The following is a 12,500-nucleotide window of genomic DNA, read 5'->3' on the forward strand; positions in this document are numbered from 1 at the left end:
CACCACAAGACTCGGGGGCATGGCTGAAAACAATAACAAAGAGATTAGATGAGTGACGTCAATTTCACTCCATCTATATAAAAACGGGCAGAACTTACAACGAAACAAAACAGTATACATAAGTGAGTGCTGGTCAAATATATTTTAAAATGAAAAACACAGAAGAAACGGAGACATTGTTGGAAAACAAAGAACAATAATATAAAGCGGAAAAAAAAAATCTATTTAATCAGACCGATGATTGAGGACATGTCTCCTGTGATTACCGTATCCGAACGGAACAAAGGATAAATTATATAAATTTGTGAACCAAAGAATCATGGATAAGGGTGGGGGGGGGGGGGGGGGGGGGAGATCAAGTTAATACAACAATGATTATGAAAAATAAGCAATTGATTTGGGTTGTTGAAAGAGGAAAGCCTTGTTGAATCATCACTCGAGCATGGGAAGTAATATGTCGTCTACCGGTTATTTTCGCAGCATATTATTATTTAAAATTGAAAAAAAAATGCACATGGTGGAGCAATGACTTTGTTCAACACCTAACGTTACAAAACTTTTAACGCATTTCTGTATGAATGTGTACAGTTAATCACGGGCTATTGTGATGATTCTTTACTATATCTAAATGGAAAAGAGTTAGACATGATTATCATAATTTTCATGAAAATGACGGTTCAGCTGACCTCCCCCCCCCCCCCCCCCCCCCCCCAAAAAAAAAAAAAAAAAAAAAAAACCCAAAAAATAAAAACAGGATACAATTAATCAAATTTTGTTCAATTATTAGTCAATAAAGGCCTTGATCCTATCAAAAACATTGCACAATTAGGGTGTTTAGATGCTAGTTTCCTTGCTGTGTCACTTAATAGACCACTTTATCAAAGGCCAATTGAATTGAAAAAAAAAGACAGATTCAGCAACGAAAAACAGACTCAATTGAGGTGATGGTGTAGGTTTATTGGATATTACATTGAAAAAAAAAACACAATAAGATGGACAATGAGGAATTTACCAACACCAATTAATGCCATAAGACCAAAACTCTGCAGTTGTTGCTACAGAGAAGGTCAACTGCTGTATATGTAGACAAAAGATATGTAGGCTTTGGTTACTCACCGAGGCAGATACGCATAGAGTTGTTTGTAATGTAAGCTGCCATTTTTTGGATTGAAAATATTTTTATAATGCCAGGGTTATGTAAACACTGATTAGAACGACAATGTCGTAACATTATAAAATGAGATCGACTAAATGAATATCACTTAATGATTTTTTCCACTTTGGCAAGGTACAAATCTAGATAAGATATAGACCTCGGTTGTCAGGATACCCCGGCGAGAAAATACTGAAGCTGGTATTAGAAGTAAGCAATTTATCATTGATTATTAATGGACACTCTACCACTTTAATAGTTATCGCGAACTGCATCTTTATATTGTTGATGAAAGCCTTCTAGGCATAAAATCATAAAAAGAATTTCACATTGCTTAGTTTTTCACCCAAAAGTTACATAGTTACATTACAAATATATAAATAAATAAATAATAGATACATTTCCTTTATTCATCACCAAGGGAAAAATGTGTCTTTATGGTCTATTCCAAGGGAAGACTGGAATAACCCAAGCGCGCGTGCATACAGCGCCTCAAAGTCAGGTAAGGCCACATAGCGAGGTGGGTGGTCGAACTTTTTGGGTAAGAAGCAAAAACCATACCACTGAGCCACGCTGTCCTAAATGAACCAACATAGAGCATTGCAAACACCATACAGAAATTAAATCAAATTAAAGTGATCAAATAGCCAATAATAATATATTATGTGATACGACTGGTAGTTGACAAAGAAATCCGGAATAATGTTTCAAAGAGTAATGATTTTCTGACACATCTAACATCATAATATCATGGTAGAGAAATGAGACACCTCTAAAATTATGGGTCCGATATGAAGCTGCAATCAAAGTGGATCAATTGTCACCGGTTTTAGAGGTTCCTTTAAACCTCCAAAGAGACAAATATCAGACGTCCCTTTGGTGTACTTTGACAAGCTTGCTCTGCTTTGTGTTTTTTTTTAAAGCATATGAACTTAACAATTCTTTACTATAATTGAAGACCATTTATGAAAGGAACTTGTGAACGTCGATCACATCTGCCTATCAAAACGAAAATGAATTTGTGGGAATCAAATTTAGCAATGAATTTTTAGAATTTTGATTATCTCACGATAAACTAACATTGATAGAACTCCCATTTAAATGCGCGATTATTTTATTTTGGACAATTCACTTGTCAGATGTCCTTGCCATTCAATGATAAAAATCGTTTGTGTATAAAATATATGATTGCCAAATAATATAAAGTTTGGAAAAATAACACAATTATGACTGAGGAATCAGTGAAGATGCAAATCATAAAATAGAAATGACTTGGGTTTGATACGAATATTTTTGTGTTCGTGGATAGCTCACACGGTAGAGCCACGCTCTCACCTGCCAGGCGGAGTTGTCGTACCAATAAGGTCGCAGGTTCAAACCCCACCACCGCCGCGAAAAATTTTTATTCTCTATTGTCTTCTGGCACTTTTCTACTCACTTCATATCTTGTTGTTACCAACATAAGTGCCTGCTCCACTCACTTTTCTGAAATAGAAAAATGTAGGTTAGCCTTTAATTAAATTCAGTAATAAAATTGACAGAATTCAATATTTCTGTTTTAAGCTCATAGCACTCATCTACGTCCAGTGCTATAACCTTAGCTGGTATATTTTCCATTATGTTATAAATAGAGCAACAGCTGGCAAGAGTAGGATAGTATTACCATATTTCTAGAGTATTACAATCGAATTATGTAACATTCGGGGAAATAAAAACCATAAAATAGTGAAATGATTCTTCTCATTTATTTTAATGCAGCTTTGAAATGAAAACCCTATTGTTGTTTAATGGATTTATAAATTCTATTCACAATGGGAGCGATCTATATTCATATTTCGTTCAACCAGGTCATCAATCACATTATTTGTTGCTGTCCAGTGGTTGGATATTTCCTAACAAATGTAAACACGCTGCTTTGTTTACAAATGTTATAAACATGCCCAGGTGTCAAGCTGAATCAAATGAACAATCGTGATGTTAGATATTTAAAAAGCTGTGAATACTTTTCACTAAGTGGGTCACTTTGAGTTCATTTTGCAATGTGACCAATGACCTCGAGCACATGGAAAGTTAATAATATAGATCATGCCCATTACCCGGTGTGTGTTCAACTTTCGGAATCACTTTAATGTATAAATTATTTTTCTATGTAAATAACATCTTTTGAGCAATATCAAAAAGCAATTATTTTTCACAATATAGGTCACAATCGTGGCTCTCAAAACGGACATTACTTATTTAGTGAACTGACGTCAGTGAGTTGAAATTGTAAAATCAATCCAGGCTTACCTACATCGTGAAGATTGTTTGAGATTTTAACTCACAGTCGCCAGGAACGTAGTCATAATATGCCCCCCCCCCCCCACACACACACACACACCCACACACACCCAACCTCCCATATTACTTAGATTGTAATAAATTGTATAGAAATAGACTCGCATGTTATTTAAATGTGAGGATACATTTCTGATGACAGTGGAGTTATACCCAACTGCGACTTGCGAAAGTGTGACTGGTCAAAGGTGAGCGTATAGATAGTTCGAAGATGACGTCACTCAGGCCTTTGTTATTGTTTTTGCCATCCGCGTTTGTGAGTTGTTCTCACTAAACTGTATTAACCAGACTAAAAAAGTTCATGGTTACACAGAGTTTGTGTGTTTGTCCGTTATACTTCCGGATGGCAATGTTGTGAACTCCTTGGCCAAGCGCATTCTATCTATACTCACATTCCTCACATACCTTCCTGACGACAGTGAGTTAAAATCTTAAACAATCTTCACCTTACAGGTAAGCCTCGATTGCTTTTACAGGGTTTTTTTTTATTGTACGAGTATTTTTCTTTCCGCTTTGGCAATACGCTCCAACAGTCATGACGTCACTTCCCTCGTAATGACGCATGGTAACTTAGTAACTGGCTCTAAACTATCGGAACAATGGCGGACGCCCTTATGAAATATTTATCCGACGAGCATAAAAGCATATCCAGAGGAGAAAAACATTATAAATCTAATCATATTTTGACTTTTACACATTCTGATCACAAGACATATGAAAAGTTCTAGCCAGCATGAATAAAAAGTACATATGTTCTTTGTTTAGAACCAAGATGGCCGCCGTTGCTGGGCGACGTGACATCAGACTATTGAATCCAATTTCATAAATTCGTCTTTTCAGGATTCCATTCATCAGTGCATGCTCCCTAACCTTGAGTTGTTTTTTTTCAAAATGCAAATGGAGCGCACTGCAATGTCTTCGTCCTTGGTTAGACGCAGTGACGTATAAAATTACACTGTAACATTATACGACGCCACGCGTTATTAGATCGTATTAGGAACAACGAATACTTTTTAACTATTTCGATTGGTCGGCATATTATGCTATGTTAAGATTTTTGACAGATAGATCGGGAATTGATAGTTCGAGCGTTACTAAGCATTAACAAGGCAGAATATTTCCTGCAGTTAAGCCCGTCCTCTCGAGTTTAGGGATATTTTTATTATTATGCAAGCGGAGGGTCACAGCAGAAAAAAAATGAATTTAAAAAATTGAGCTTTATATAGCGCTATATCCACTAAATGTGCTCAAAGCGCTTTACAAGGGGTCCCTGGTCAACAGAAAAATTTAATATGTAGGACGGAACATAACGCCTGTTAACAGCCAGGTACTCATTTTACACCTGAGTACGGTGAGAGAAAGTGAGTAAAGGGTCTTTTCCAAGGACTCAACTATGCGCCAAGCGCGAGGCTCGAACCCAGGACCTTCCAATCCGAAGAAAGCGAGTGTCATACCACTAGACCACATAGCCGCAGAAACGCGTATTCTTGTGAAGATAGTTGCACGTCTGATTGGTAAACGGAGGTCAGGAAGGCAAGCTTTCTGGGGTGGTTTTTTGCTTGTATTCTTTTTTCCTTATGATTTGTCTGGCACTGATTTATAGTTTATTTTTCAGATTTCTAATCTACGGGTAATCGGAGCCTCTAGCGGTCCAAGTTTAAAAAGATGGAAATGGACAAAGGGCCGCACATGGAAGAGCTTGTTATTTTTAAGAATACGATTATTTTGCAAGCAATCTTACTTTTCATTAGAATATGACTCATTTCGACAAGACACGCTTCATAGGCAATGAGCACTTACTTCTCTTGCCTTGGTAACGACAATACTCTTCAATAGTCGTAACGTCACTTCCTTCCTAATGACGCATAGTAACTTAGTAACACTAGCTCTAAACTATCGGAACAATGGCGGACGCCCGTATGAAATATTTCTCCGGCGAGCATAAAAGCGTATCCAGAGGAAAAAACCCCCATAAATTTGATTATGTTTTGACTTTTACACATTCTGATCACAATACATATGAAAAGTTCTAGCCAGCATGAAGAATAAAAAGTAATGATTTTTTTTTTGTTTAGAACCAAGATGGCCGCCGTTGCCGGGCGGCGTGACACCAGACTACTGAATCCAATTGCCACCTTTTCCATGCCGACTCGTCAGACCAGCTGACTTTCAAATATGGGAGTATTCATCATTGGTTAGACGCAGTGACGCATAAAATTACACTGTAACATTATACGACGATACGCTTTATTAGATCATATTGAGAACAACGAACAATTTTAAACTATTTCGACTGGTCGGTCGGCATATGATATAAGATTATTTACGGATAGATCGGGAATTGTTAGTTCGAGCGTTACTAAGCATTTACAAGGCAGACATATTTATAATCTGATCCAGAATAATAAATAAATAATAGATGTACGAATACATTTATATAGAGCTTATGCCTAAGCTTCAAAGCGCTTTACATTGATTATTAGTTTAAATATTACTATTATGCAGTTCGGACATATGAATATAAGTTCACATGCACCAAATCACACACACACATGCACACACACACACACACACACACACATACTCTCTCTCTCTAACACACACACACACACACATCGATACATACATTGTCATACATATATTACAAGCAAATATACATACGTATATATACATCAATCGTGTGATAATTAGTCACCTATTTGGTGGTATAAAAACAATAACAATAATCACGGATAGCTCAATTCCATTCACGTTATTGTTTATAAAAAAAAACCCAACAATGTTTAGTATTAAGTAAGAAATTAAGTAAGAAAGAAAGTAAGCGAGTAAACATCATTTTCCATTGAATGCTGCATTTTCTTTTCTTTTTCCCCTTAAAATTTTTTCTTTACTTTATTATTATAAAAATACACGATGCGATTAAGTAAGAGTAGGAGCGTTGCAAGAAATTTAAAAAAAAAAGAACAACAACAAAAAAACAAACAATTTTTTTAAATTTTCGAACCGTCGTGTCGTGGGCATCACACTGATCTTAACTCAAAGAGGACTATCTGATTTCACACACACACACACAAACATACACACACACACACAAACATACACACACACATACAAACATACACACACACATACACACACACACAAACATACACACACACACACAAACATACACACACACATACACACACACAAACATACACACACACACACAAACATACACACACACATACACACACACACAAGCATACACACACAAACATACACACACACACAAGCATACACACACACATATACACACACACAAACATACACACACACACACACACACACAACAACGTTTGTTGCCCATATATTTGTAAATATCTTATTACGACCAACCGTCTCAAAACGGTATTATGTCGAGGGGAACCTGTTGCTTAAAATTCAATTATAAACTTAACTTATAAGATCTGAGTTAAAAATAAACATCTCCATTGTGGAGAGTGGGTTTTGTATCTTTCATTTCAAAATATCAAATTATCATAATTCTGACTCCAATATCAATTTTCTTTCTCTAATTCATTCTGATATAATACTAGATTTAAAAAATTAAATTGAGTTTTATATAGCGCAATATCCACTAAACGTGCTCAAAGCGCTTTACAAAGGGTCCCTGACCAACAGCAACACGTAACATTAAGAACGGGACATGGCGACTTTTAGGTGATATTATTTTTTTTTTTCGACAGAGACAACGATGTTAACGACTAGGTACTCATTTTACACATGAGTACCTTGAGAGAATGTGAGTAAAGAGCCTTTTCCATGGACTCAACTATGCGCCGAGCGAGGCTCGAACCCAGGACCTTCCGATCCGTAAACGAGTGTTATACCACAAGATTACATAAAATAGGCCTGGATTACTAATTAAAGCTTCGTGTGATTTTCTCCTCTCTAAGGTTTTTATCAACGCTTCAAAGTTTGACTTCAAACCATTTTTATGTCCCAAAGGATAGTCAAGGATGCACTTGTTTGTGATAAAATAACTGTAACGGTCGTTTATGGTGGGGATCAAAGTTTATTTGATTTTTTGTTGTTGTAAAGTAATAATTCTCTAGATCACACAGGCGTTTTACATGGCCAGTCATGTTTCCACCCGTAGAATCGGCCTATTAATTTAATTTAATATAATAGAGGCCTACAAGGCCTATGACTTCCCCATTACATAATAAATTATTAAATAATAAATGAGTAAGCCGATGTTGAAAAAAATGTTAATCTTTCTTTCTTTTATAATATGATGACGTCATCTTTTGGGGAAAGGGGGGGGGGGGGGGGGGGTCAAGCTAATAATTACAAATGATGACAAGGAGGAGGAAATGGAGGTCAACATGAGCAATTTTTAAATGACGTAATGATGTGTGAAAAGTACCTTTTTGCTATTTTGAAGGATAAATGGATACTTTTTAATGGCATCATCTTTGGTCTGACCGTAGCCATCGTTAACTTGTAGCCTGACACTAGAACCCTCTAAGACTTATAGTTTGACGTCATTTTTTTTTAGGTTTGTGTTGCGTCTTGTGAGTTGTCGTTAATAGAGCTCAAGGAAACAAGTTATTTTATTGGTTGAACTATTGAATATAACTCACGATTTGTTTTCTTTCTTTATAATTTTTGTGGCCAAAGACTTGTCTTTTGGCATCATTTTTGGTCAGTGTCAGGCAAAAGTTAACGACGGCGATGGTCTGACTTATCCTCTTTATTCTGTACTCTGAACCCCCCCCCCCCCCCTCCCCCACCCGCGGCAACACGACTTGTCAACATTTAGCAGAGCCCTCCCCCCTTTTTTTTTTCTCTAGCTGATGACGTAACATGAAACACTCCCTTCGCATTTAATAGGCAGACATGTATATAAAACAAAATATTATTCAACCCAATTCTCAGTGATATCTATCACCCCTACTCCCAACCTCTTGACCGCTAATAGATAGTATGCGCTTGGCTAAGAAGTCATAACATTGCCATCCGGAAGTATAAGTATAAGGGACCAACACACAAAATTGTGTGTATCCATGAACGTTTATAGTCGGGTTAATACAGTTCAGTGAGCATTACTCATAAACGCGGATGGCAAAAAACAATAACAAAGACCTGAGTGACGTCATCTTCGAACTATCTACACCCATCTCATCATGATATACACGGATATACACACATTCCTTCGGACTGTAATCAGTCCTTACACGTATAGCGAGGTATCACCTATGATTCACATCCAGTCGCAGTCAACATCTTATTTCTACTCAGTAAACCTGTCCTGTCAGTTCATTTCACTTAGGTCGGAACGCACCTTCTTATTATCATGTTGACAATGTGAATGAAAATGTCCTTCGTCCGTTTTATTCTAACAACGTAGGCAAGACATTATCATTGTAGGCTTTTCCTTTCATTTGTGTTAGTAGTGTGTGATTTCAACCGTTACATTGTGTTCTTTTCGTACACAACTTTCTTTTTTGGAATTAAATTGAGGACCTATAAAATAGTGGTAGCCTATATATTTTAAATCCACTTTCAAGAGGTTTTTCTGGATCCGAAGAAAGGGCAGCTGAAAACATTGTGATTGTGAATCGCGAACGAGAGAAGGGGTGATTTGTGTTATAATGTCCCTTGGTGTGACAAATTTGCATTGACGGTAGACACTCCGCCTATCTATGGGTATACATACATGATACAACCATACGAATTAGATATTAGCAGTATTCACACACACACACAGAGGACACTATTCGAGGCAGCAGGATATTTGTTGTGTGTTGTTCGATAGAGTTAGAAAAGGAAATTCCGTAAGTATGAGTCGCTGATCTTAATGATGCCGTAAGTTAACTTATGTTTAATACAACCTTGCTGTAATCCTGGAATGATAAAATTTGGTTTAGCCCTGACACTGGCTGAGATCATTTGCCGTGAGGGAGGCGCCAGGATGGATGTGATCAATATTTTCTAAGAACAGATTATATATATATATATGGGTGGGGTCCCTGGCCTCCCACAGCAGGGAGGTACATACTGTTTCTTCTATCCCCATATATCTGTTTTCCAACATGCTTTCTGTCTTTGTCTTGGAATGAGATTACTTGGTTTTGTCCTGGCCCTGGCCGGAGTCCTGGCTGAGAGGGAAACAGTCAAATGCATATATATATATATATATATATATATATATATATATATAAAATATATATATATGTTTCTTCCTGTCGTTTAAGGATGTGATCATGTGTGCTTTTCTAAGTACGGATTATAGATCATGTCCCACCTTCCTTTTAAACACTCTATGAATAAAGTCACCTCGCCGTAGTTCACTTTGCTGCACTGCATTGTGACTTGCGCCCGGGAATAGACCTAGGGAAAAAAATCTACCATGGGATTGAATGAAGTTTGGGTTTGTTTTTTGTTGTTATTTTTGGGGGGTTTTTTTGGTATTATTTTGACGGACTTCCGAAGTTTCACACGTAAAGAGGGGATTAAAAAAAATATTATCGCCCTCCCCCCTCCCCCTTTCATTCCTAGCTAGAGATTCTATAACCTGATGAAACAATGTTTGCCATCACTTGCAATATCGAAACTGATGGAAAACACAGTAATTCATAATAATGGCGTCGGCCGGAGGGACAAAGGACAACCGACTCCGCAAATTAGAAAAATCACACCACTTATTATATAAATGTAACTTAAACAGTAATATTTATTGCAACTAATTGAAAGTCCATAATGGCTAAAAGATTAAGTAATATAATAAAAGTGCTGTGAAACTATGTAAGTCCTCCCCCACCCCCCTCTCCCCCTTTTTTCTTTCGGTTTATTATTTACTTTATTTATCTATTTTTAAAAACTCTTTATTCCTTATTATTTTTGTTTTTAAAATTTGGACGGGAAAAGGTGGGGGGGGGGGGGTGGTGATAATGCGCATGCTTTCCAAATGACATGCAACAGACCACGTGATTAGTGTCTAAAACTAACGAAAGACGGTATAGATCGATTTTATTTACTCGTAATGATTTTCACGCAAACAAACCAGTCGCTTGATATTTTTTTTGAGAGCAGAGTCTTCAGATTGTTTCACTAATTCAAATTTCGTAGTAAACATTGTTCAAAATTTCTTTCCACAAATTCCTAATAAATGATGTGCACCTATATTATGTAAGTCTGGGTGGTCTAGTGTAACATTCTTGTAATGGATCACATTTTGCGTCGTTTTTTTTAGATTTCCATTCCAACAATGAGCCCATAAAGAATTGGGTTATCAGACCTGCAAATAAGTGCACGTCGCTAGTAAACACGCGTAATAATATTTTGAAATAAATGCAAAGATGTCAATGATATTCTAGTTTTATCTCGCTTCTTAAAATCTCCGTTCTTTAGTTGACATCACCCTGAACTTAAACACGATTACCTTTGATTATGCTGCTATTATTTATTTTTGTCATGCTCTATTTCTCTCCGATCTTTAACTCGGTTAACGCCCCCATTTGCCCCAACCTTTCCACACACCCCCCCCCCCCCCCAAGCACACCCCTCCCCCTCCCCTCTACTTTCAATTCAGTTAGAGTAAGACTTACATATTATATACTAAACTATATTATAATTTCATATCGTTGAATCTTCTCACACAGTTTGATATCGAATACTTGGGACCATTCCATAAATTACTTCTTACGGGTCAACAAATCACACAGGTATCATACATAATATATCATAGGTATGGTCCAGGCGTGTCTGACGATAATAATATGGCGATGTAAACTGCCTATTTATATCCGTGTTTGAAATGGCAAACATTGGACATGGTAGGAAGTACCCCTCTGACTCTTTCAAGACGTAACTATACGTACTGTTCCAATAAAATACAATAGTCTACGTTTAAGAAGTTTGTTGGCGGACATTTTCTGAGGCTGAGTGGATACAAGGAGAGGAGAGTATGTGGGTCGAGGGATGAGAAAGGGGGCGCGGGGAGGGGGTGGGGATCAACGCAATGAGTCTCTTGTATTATCCAGAAAATAAATAAATAAAAAATTGAGCTTTTATATAGCGCAATATCCAATAAACGTGCTCAAAGCGCTTTACAAGGGGCCCCGGGCCAACAGCAACATTTAACATGTAGGACGGGACATTATGCCTGTTAGACAATATTACAATTTATTTTTTCGACAGAGACAACGCTGTTAATGACCAGGTACTTATCTTACACCTGAGTACGGTGAGAGAATGTGAGTGAAGAGCCTTCTCCAAGGATTCAACTATGCGCCGAGCTAGGCTCGAACCCAGGATCTTCCGATCCGATGGAGAATGTCATACCACTAGACTATACAGCCGCACAGAGATATAATTATCCAGAAGAATGCTTTGAAAATGATTTAACTTCAATGGGCAGAGCGCTACTTTCCCCCCCCCCCCTCTCTCTCTCTCTCCCTCCCTCTCTCTCTCCCCCCCTCTCTTTCCCTCCCTCCCTCTTTCTCTCCCACCCCCTCTCTATCTCCCCTTCTCTCTCTCCCTCTTCCGCTCTCCTTCTCTCTCTCCCTCTCCCTCTCTCTCTCCCCTCTCCCTCTCTCTCTCCCCTCTCTCTCACTCCCCTCTCTCTCACTCTCTCTCTCACTCTCTCCCTCCATCTCTCTCTCTCTCTCTATCTATCTATCTATCTCCCCCTCTCTCTCTTCCTCTCTCCCTCTCACTTACCCCCCCCCCACTCTCCTCTCTCTCTCTCTCTCTCTCTCTCTCTCTCTCTCTCTCTCTCTCTCTCTCTCCTCTCTTCCGTAGACATGTCTTTTTGTTTTTTATTCAGCCCCCCCCCCCCCCAAATAAAATTTGTACAGATCACAGTTTCTACCTAAATACATGTCGTCTGCCAACCTCTTTATCCACGTTACGACCTAGGCTAGGGGTGTATCTGTGATGAATTATAATAATAATAATAATAATAATAATAATAATAATAATAATAATAATAATAATAATAATAATAATAATAATTCTTTAT

At 37.6% G+C, this 12,500-nt stretch overlaps 1 protein-coding gene across 2 annotated transcripts in view; it reads left to right on the forward strand.

Moving 5' to 3' along the window:
• The first annotated feature begins 8,682 nt into the window (after window positions 1–8,682).
• The window catches only part of LOC144959176 (sodium- and chloride-dependent glycine transporter 1-like), a 38,349-nt gene continuing 34,531 nt past the window's right edge, over window positions 8,683–12,500 (forward strand). The window contains exon 1 of one of the 2 annotated variants that reach the window (XM_078891710.1): window positions 8,683–9,312. The gene's annotated coding sequence lies outside the window, so the exon portion shown is untranslated. The remainder of the gene's footprint in view (window positions 9,313–12,500) is intronic. The other variant, XM_078891709.1, reaches the window with a different exon arrangement.

Source organism: Berghia stephanieae, chromosome 13 (genome assembly GCF_034508935.2).
Source record: "Berghia stephanieae isolate SIO BIC M18660-M18661 chromosome 13, UCSD_Bste_1.3, whole genome shotgun sequence".
NCBI lineage: Eukaryota > Metazoa > Mollusca > Gastropoda > Nudibranchia > Aeolidiidae > Berghia > Berghia stephanieae.